Source organism: Bombus huntii, unplaced genomic scaffold (genome assembly GCF_024542735.1).
Source record: "Bombus huntii isolate Logan2020A unplaced genomic scaffold, iyBomHunt1.1 ctg00000204.1, whole genome shotgun sequence".
NCBI lineage: Eukaryota > Metazoa > Arthropoda > Insecta > Hymenoptera > Apidae > Bombus > Bombus huntii.
In genome coordinates, this window is record NW_026099433.1 from 1 (window position 1) to 7,414 (window position 7,414).

Genomic DNA, 7,414 nt, shown 5'->3' on the forward strand with positions numbered 1-7,414 from the left:
GATGTCCGACGTAAGTTTGTTTATTGCGTGAATTGTGGAGTGTTTGTGTCGGAAGCCGAATTGGTTCTCTGGTATTATGTCATTTTTTGTGCAGAAGGAGGTTAGGGGGTTAGGTTGTTTATGATTATTTCAAATAATAATTGCTTATGTTGGGGAGGAGACTTATGGGTCGTAGGTTTTCGGGCGATGAGCGTCTTTATCTTTTTTTGTTATAGCTATCAATTTGGCTTTTTTTCCATTTTCTGGGGAAATATGTGTTGTTTAGAGCATTGTTGAAGAGTACTGTGTAGTACCATTTTATTTTGTTCGGTAGGCGCTTGAGTAAAATGTTTGGGATGCCGTCGAAGCCGGAGGATTTTTTGTTGTTTAGTTTGGAGAAGATTGTGTTTAGTTGATTGTAATTTGCGAAGTAGTTTATTTCTGGATCTGGTTGTTTGGGGTTGTCTGCGGTGTTTTCGTTTGAGAATGTGCAGACTGTTTTTGTTTAGCGTTTTGTCTTGTTCCATTTCATTTTTGAGTTTGTTTGTTTTGGGCGATGATAATTCTGTTTAGTTGTTCTCGGCCCATGTGTTCGTTTTGCGTATGTATTTTGGAAAAGTGGGTGCCGATGATGTCTAGTTTTTCTATTGTTTTAGGTATTATGAAGTTACCCTCGGCGTCTTTGATGGTGTTGTGTATCGTTATACCTGCTTCTTGGACGAGGGAGGCATTTTCTGGGGGCAATTTGAGAGGTGGGATGGGGTTTTGTTCTTTTGGTCTAAAGATTTGATTTATTTGTGGGAACATGTTGGCTGAGTCGTTTTTGGAGATGTTTTTTATTTTGTTTGTCCAGTAATGGTTTATAGAAATTGCGAATTCTTGTTTCAGTTGCGCTTTTATTCTGTGTAGTAGGAACTTTAGGAATTCTAATTCTTCTCTTTTGTCGTAAGAATAGTAAAATTTTATATTGTTTATTTTGGAGAGTATGTAGCTTTTATCTCGCTGTAGATCTTTTATTTATTGTTTATATAGGGCTCGCATGAATTTTTTTGTTTTATGATTGGCACGGATTTTTGGAGAGCGATTTGTGTGTGTTTTTCTATTTCGTCTAAGAATGAGTCGATTTGTCTGTTTGTTAGGTTGACGTTGTTGTAGATCTTTAGGTCGCAGTTTTGTTCGAGTGTGTTTTGGAACTTTTTCCAGTCTGTCTTTTTGTAGTTGTACCTGGGTGTCTCGGTCTGGGTTTCGAGCGTTAGGAAGTCAGATGTGTTTTTGTTAATTTGAAATACTAGGGCGTTATGGTCACTGTCATAGGCTAAGGTGTTACTTTACGGTGTTATTTGGACGTAGGTTTTGGAATTTTAGTCGCGCATCTGCTAGGCATATGGTATCTGCTAGGCATAGTCCAGGTATGAGCCTCCTTTTGGGTAAGAGGGTAGCTCGGAGCTGTATAAGTTTGTTTTGTAGTGGATGCTTTTATTGTCTAGCCAGTTTCTAATGAAGTTGCCTCTCGTGTTGTTTATTTCGTTTTTCCAGCTTGTATGTTTCGCGTTAAGGTCTCCTGCTATTATATAGTAGTTTTCCGGTTTGTTGAGCTGCAAGAGTTCGAAAAGATTATTGAATTCGTAGTTAAATCTTTCTGGTTTCCGTAGGTTGCGTAGGCTGCAGTGATGAATAAATTTTCCTTATTGCTTATTTTTATTTTTATGATCGTTGTTTCTAAGGTTCTGAAACTTATTATCTGTTATTTTATCAATTAGGATCGTTTTGTATTTTATAGGGTTTTTTTTTTTATCTTTTCTTGATCGCTGTTCCTCCTCCTTGACTGGCGTTCGGTCTGTCGTGTCTTATCATGGTGTAGTTTTTGAAGTGTACATTGTGTCTTTTGTTTAGTTTTGTTTCTGAGATGAGTACCATATCGGGGGCTTCTTTATTTATTTATTTATTTATTAGGGTTAGCATACTGTATCCTTCTTTTTGGTTTTGAAATTAAAGAGTTGGCATTTATTGCAATTATTTTCAGATGTTTTAGGTTAAATTTATGTGTTTTTTGCTGTGATTGTCGGTTTGGCGTGATTTGGTTATTCGTCGTCTGTACTATTGAAAGTGCTGAAGATGGCGTCGAACCTTCTTCGTGCGTTGATAGTGTATTTTTTATTTCGTTTAATTGCATTTGTTGTTCTTTTATCGCTTGGAGAATACCTTTTTTAAAGTCTTCGATAACGTTTATAATGTTTAGATGGGGGGAGTTATCGGTTGTGATTGGGCTTTGGCTTGGACGCGGATCTAAGTTTGCCGATTGTGGGAAGATTTTGGTTATTTGATTTAGTGTTGTTTGCTGCTTCACTACGTCAGAGAACTTTAGTTCTGGGACGTATTTGCGGCTTATTCGGGCAATTCGTTGTGTCTTTGCTTCCTTGTCTTTTTTTATTTTATCGGCTAGCTTCTTACGAAGCTCTACGAGTTTGGGGCAACCTTTGTATGACGCGGGGTGTCCGTAGTTTTTACAGTTGACGCAGAATATTTTGTCTTTGGTTACTGCGTTTTCCCTTTTTATTTTGCAGTCGCCTGGGCCATGGGGCTCACTGCATTTAACACAGCGGTAGTTTAGGTTGCAGTTTTGCGCTGTGTGGCCTAGTCGCTGGCATTTGTGGCATTGAGTTATGTCATCCTTTTTTTTTTTTTTTTTATTATTTCTTCCCATTTTATCTTGTAGTAGTTAAAATAGTTTATTTTTAGTAGGTTGCTTGTATTATGTAAATAATACGGGGGATAGCTGTATTATGTAAATTGGGAGCAATATGTTGTTCTCCCTTGATCTTTTTGTCGTGAATCGTGTGACTTTTAATGAATTTTACGTCGTCAATGTGCAAGGCTTGTAGGTCTGTAAGTATTTCTGTTTCGGTGTAGCTATTGTCTAAACCTCTTTTAACAAGTATGTATGGTGTTTCTCTGTTTCGGGTGTATACGTGTAGAAGGTTGTGTTAGCTGAGAGGAGAGTTTGTTTTGCTTTATGGAAATCGGGTAGGTTTTGGAGGTAGAGTGCGTGTTTACCTGCGTGTATTCTTTTAATGTGAAATTGTTTAATGTCCGCTACTTTCTCTATGAGCGTTACGGTGTCCTTGGGGTCTTGTAGGATTATGTTGATGGGTGGCGGCCTGTTGTCTCTTGTGGTGGGTGGGGTGCTCGTACGCTCCTTCGCGGAGCATCCGGTGGGGCGTCCGTCAGGTGCTCGGTCCCCCCTTGGCGGTGTTGGAGGCGCCGGGCCTCCTGGGTTGTACGGTGGGGTGCGTCGCCCCTGCTGCGCCGATTGTTCCGGTGGCGTGGTGGGACCGTGTCTTCCCGTTTTGCCTCGTAATCTTTCGTTTTTCTTTCTTATTTGATCTAGCGTTGAGTTCCAAGTGGAGTAGTTTGATGGTCCCGGTTGTGGATGAGGCTCTGGTTCAGATTGTAATTTCGTTAGCCTTTTCTTCTTGGCTGGGGTGATAATCTACAACTGTGTTTCCTAGGATGTTTGCTAGACTCTTTGCCCTGGCAACCAGGTTAGGTTGTGGGTTGAGTTTCCGCGTCTTTTGAGCGGGGAGTCTTAAGATACTGTTGATTTCCCTGGCTGTTTTATGTGTAATTATTTTTCTCTTGATGGCTTTTTTTATTGGGTCTACGGTGGGTTCCGTTTCGTTGCTCTTGGCTTCGTTATCGGTGGCTTTTATTTTTTTGTACAGTTTTATTTTGTCTTATCTTATTTTATTTTCTTTTTGTTCTTATTTGTATTTATGGAGATGATGTGGATGCAGTATTTTTCACTTTTTTGTCACTATTTTGTCACTTGATCCTTCTACTTTAGTGGATGTTAGTCTACTCCGACGCGCGCTCCGAGGGGTCCGTCCCGCTCGGCGGTCAACAGTCGACTCGACGAGAACGAGTGCACTCAGCGCGGTATGAGCGTTGGCTGAAATTAATAGTTTTCTTATTTGTTTTCCATGGTCAAAAAATAGAATATTTAAAGAAACATAGGTGTGTGCCAAAATGAGAATGATACAATATGCATGATAATGATCGCGTAATGCTAAAACATTTCTCTTTCTCGATGCTTCGATCGTAGATTATTAAAAATAGATTGTCAAGAAAAGTAAAAAAATATTGGAAAAATAAAAAAAAGCCAACACCACACGGAGTTCCCAGGCGGTCACCCATCCAAGTACTATCCGTGCCCGGCGCTGCTTAACTTTCGTGATCGGACGAGAACGAGTGCACTCAGCGCGGTATGAGCGTTGGCTGAAATTAATAGTTTTCTTATTTGTTTTCCATGGTCAAAAAATAGAATATTTAAAGAAACATAGGTGTGTGCCAAAATGAGAATGATACAATATGCATGATAATGATCGCGTAATACTAAAACATTTCATTTTCTCGATTATTCGATTATAGATTGTTAAACATTGTTTGTTAAGGAAGCCGAATTGATTTTTTATTAGGATTACGTTATTTATTTTTTTTTTTTTTTTTTTTTTTTTTTTTTTTTTTTTTTTTTTTTTTTGTTCAAAAGGAGACTAGGGGGTTATTTATGATTATTTCGAATATTTTGGTTATGTTGGGTAGGAGACTTATATATCGCAGGTTTGAGGGTGAGAAGCGGTCTTTATTTTCTTTTCTTTTGTGATGGCTGCTAATATTATTAAAGAGCACTGTTTAATATCATTTTATTTTGTTGGTTAACCGTTTGAGCAAAATGTTCGGGACGTCGTCGAAAGCGGATGATTTTTTATTGTTTAATTTAGAGGAAATGATTTTTAGTTGATTATAATTTGTAAAGTAGTTTATTTCTGTGTCTGGTTGTTTGGGGTTGTCCGAGGTGTTTTCATTAGAGAATATGAAGACTGCCTTATTTAGCGATATGTCTCGCTCTATTTTATTTTTCAGTTTATTTGTTTCGGAGATAATAATTCTCGACCCAGGTGATCGTTGTGTGTGTCTGTTTTGGAAAAGTGAGTGCCGATAACGTATAGTTTTTCCGTTGTTTTACATGTTGTGAAATAACTAGACTCCATGTTTTTATCGATGTTCTGTATCGCTATACCTGCATCTTGGAGGAGGGGAGCTTTCTCTGGAGGTAGTTTGAAAGAAGGGATAGAGTTAGATTCTTTTTACCTAAAAGTTTGATTTGTCTGTGGGAACATGCTAGCTGAGTCTTTTTAGACATATTTTTTTTTATTTTATTTATCTTCTCTTTTTGTCGTAAGAATTTTGTTGTACTTTAGATTGTTTATTTTGGATAGTATGATGTAGCTTTTGTCTCGTTGTAGCTCGTTGTTGCTCGCTTTCGCAGTCAAGGCGCTATTTTAGAAGGGTACTCCAATAGCTAAAACGATTCTCTTCAACATTCGTAGCAGTATTTCTAATTTCCTACGCTACGAGTTTCTTGTAAGGATAATTGACGGATTTTAACGGCCCGAGCGGTCGAGCGCCGCCACTCTTACCCAATTACATCGAAGCCTCGCATTCACCCAGGTATCGTTCACGCTCTTCCAGCGAAGGATCTGCCCCGCACTTGGAGCGTATTCACGCAGTAAACGCCATCTTGCGGGCGAATATGCCGCGTGACGATTTTCTTGAAAACCAATCAGCGTGCGTATTTGGGGTCCTCCGTTTCGAGCCTTGTTGGAGTCTAACAACGGTATCGGCAGTCTCGTTCGAGTAGTTTAATCGTGAACATGTAGCAGCGAGTCAGTTTCCGTGCGTTCGAATCGCTAAACGTGGACTAAAGAACCGTTTCAATCTCTTAGCGCTCTTCAAGCGCTCGTGCAGGTGAAATCGTTTCGTCAGTCGCAACGATCAGTGATACTTTTCTGTGCTAGCTTCTTCGATGAGTCAATATCTTGAAGCATTCGTGGACATGGCTGCAAGCGTTGGTGGAGACAGAGTCGTTCCATCAGGCGTGACGATCAGTGGACAGTCCTGTGCGAAATCTTCAATTGTGAACAGTATCTCCAAGCATACGCGAAGGTAAGTATCATTTTAGTGAGCGAACGATTAGTAAACCGTCTCGTGCTGGTCTTTCAATTGCGAGCGGCATCGTCACGCGTGTATCGTTAATCATTCGTATCGTCGTACGATAATTCAGTCGCATTCGTTCAGTCGTACATCGCGTCGCGGCATTCGCTTCAGTTGCTTCCTATCGCATAATCGTCCGCAGTAAGTATTCCTAAATTTCGTCTTAATCGTCGAAAACAATTTGAAACTTTCTCATTGTTTGTTCTTTTTTTCCTTTTTTTTTTCTTTTTTTTTTTTTTTTTTTTTCCCAGTTTTAACTTCGTCAATTGTTCTTCGCGCATTGAGTCATTACTCTCCCTCGTAAATCTGTCACCCAAGATTAATTCGACGGGGAACGAGTTACAGAGCGCGGTATCGTCCGATATCAGAGACACGCGCGCATGTTAGACATATCGTTGTTTCTTTAACCGATTGAGTACCAAGCAGCGTGATCGCGGTGTTTAGATTTTATGTCGAAAAGTCCCAGTACATTTGAACGCTACGGACGACTGACGGTATTTTGTGTATTTCATTGTTATCTTAATAATTTTTATTGAACAAAATTTGGAATATTTATAAACTAATAGTACGCATATATAAAAATATAGATGTATTTCATAAAAATAACACATATGACGAGCGCTATTGTGCCGCTTGTTTCTCTCGCAATCGATTAAGAGGTTATCCTGCCGTTCCGGACTTTTCCACTGTCACGTAAAATAACAAAATAAAAAAGAAATTTGAGGTGAAAAATAAAAAAAGAAAACTTTATTTTTTTTTCTTTCTAACAACAATACACTTTACAATCTACTTCCGAACTCTAGGCGTGACTTTCTAAGACTGACTCTTATGATTTTACTTTCGATCGGATCCGATTACTTTCTTTTGTCATCCCTCAACATCCCCACCGTCCATGCATTTGCTAGGCGTCCGCGATCGTTGCCACGTGCTCTTTCTTCTAGAACCTTCGGTGGAAGGACCGTTGGGATGTTGATGGTTCATTAGGCACTTCAGCGATATACATTGTCGCCGAGTGCCGCCACATCTTTATCTCTATCGTCAGTCCGTCGGATTTGAAGTATGCCGATCGTCACACGACCGTGGTTTTTCAAAGACCCCTGGGACTCGAACGGTTAAATTATGTCAATATTATCAGCAAATAATTATTTTTCTATTTACTCTATATGATTTTCGAAACATTGAAAGATCACTATTACTCGACTACTTCAATATTGATTACGATACTTTTTTAATTGCGGTTAAATTTGTCACTACTGGTGTGAGAGACTGTAAAATTGATTCGAAATAGTATTTTACAGAGACTGATGAAACCGATGAGTCTATATATGTCGGGTCACGATTCGAATTTTGGGCGCGCGACGACTCTTCATGTGGACTAGCCATC

General features: G+C 39.3%; 1 non-coding gene across 1 annotated transcript; it reads right to left on the reverse strand.

Annotated features, from left to right (window-relative positions):
- Window positions 1-4,136: 4,136 nt before the first annotated feature.
- Window positions 4,137-4,255, reverse strand: LOC126877652 (5S ribosomal RNA). The gene has a single exon (XR_007695220.1). It is a non-coding gene; the product is annotated as a 5S ribosomal RNA (ribosomal RNA).
- Between the last annotated feature and the right edge of the window lie 3,159 nt (window positions 4,256-7,414).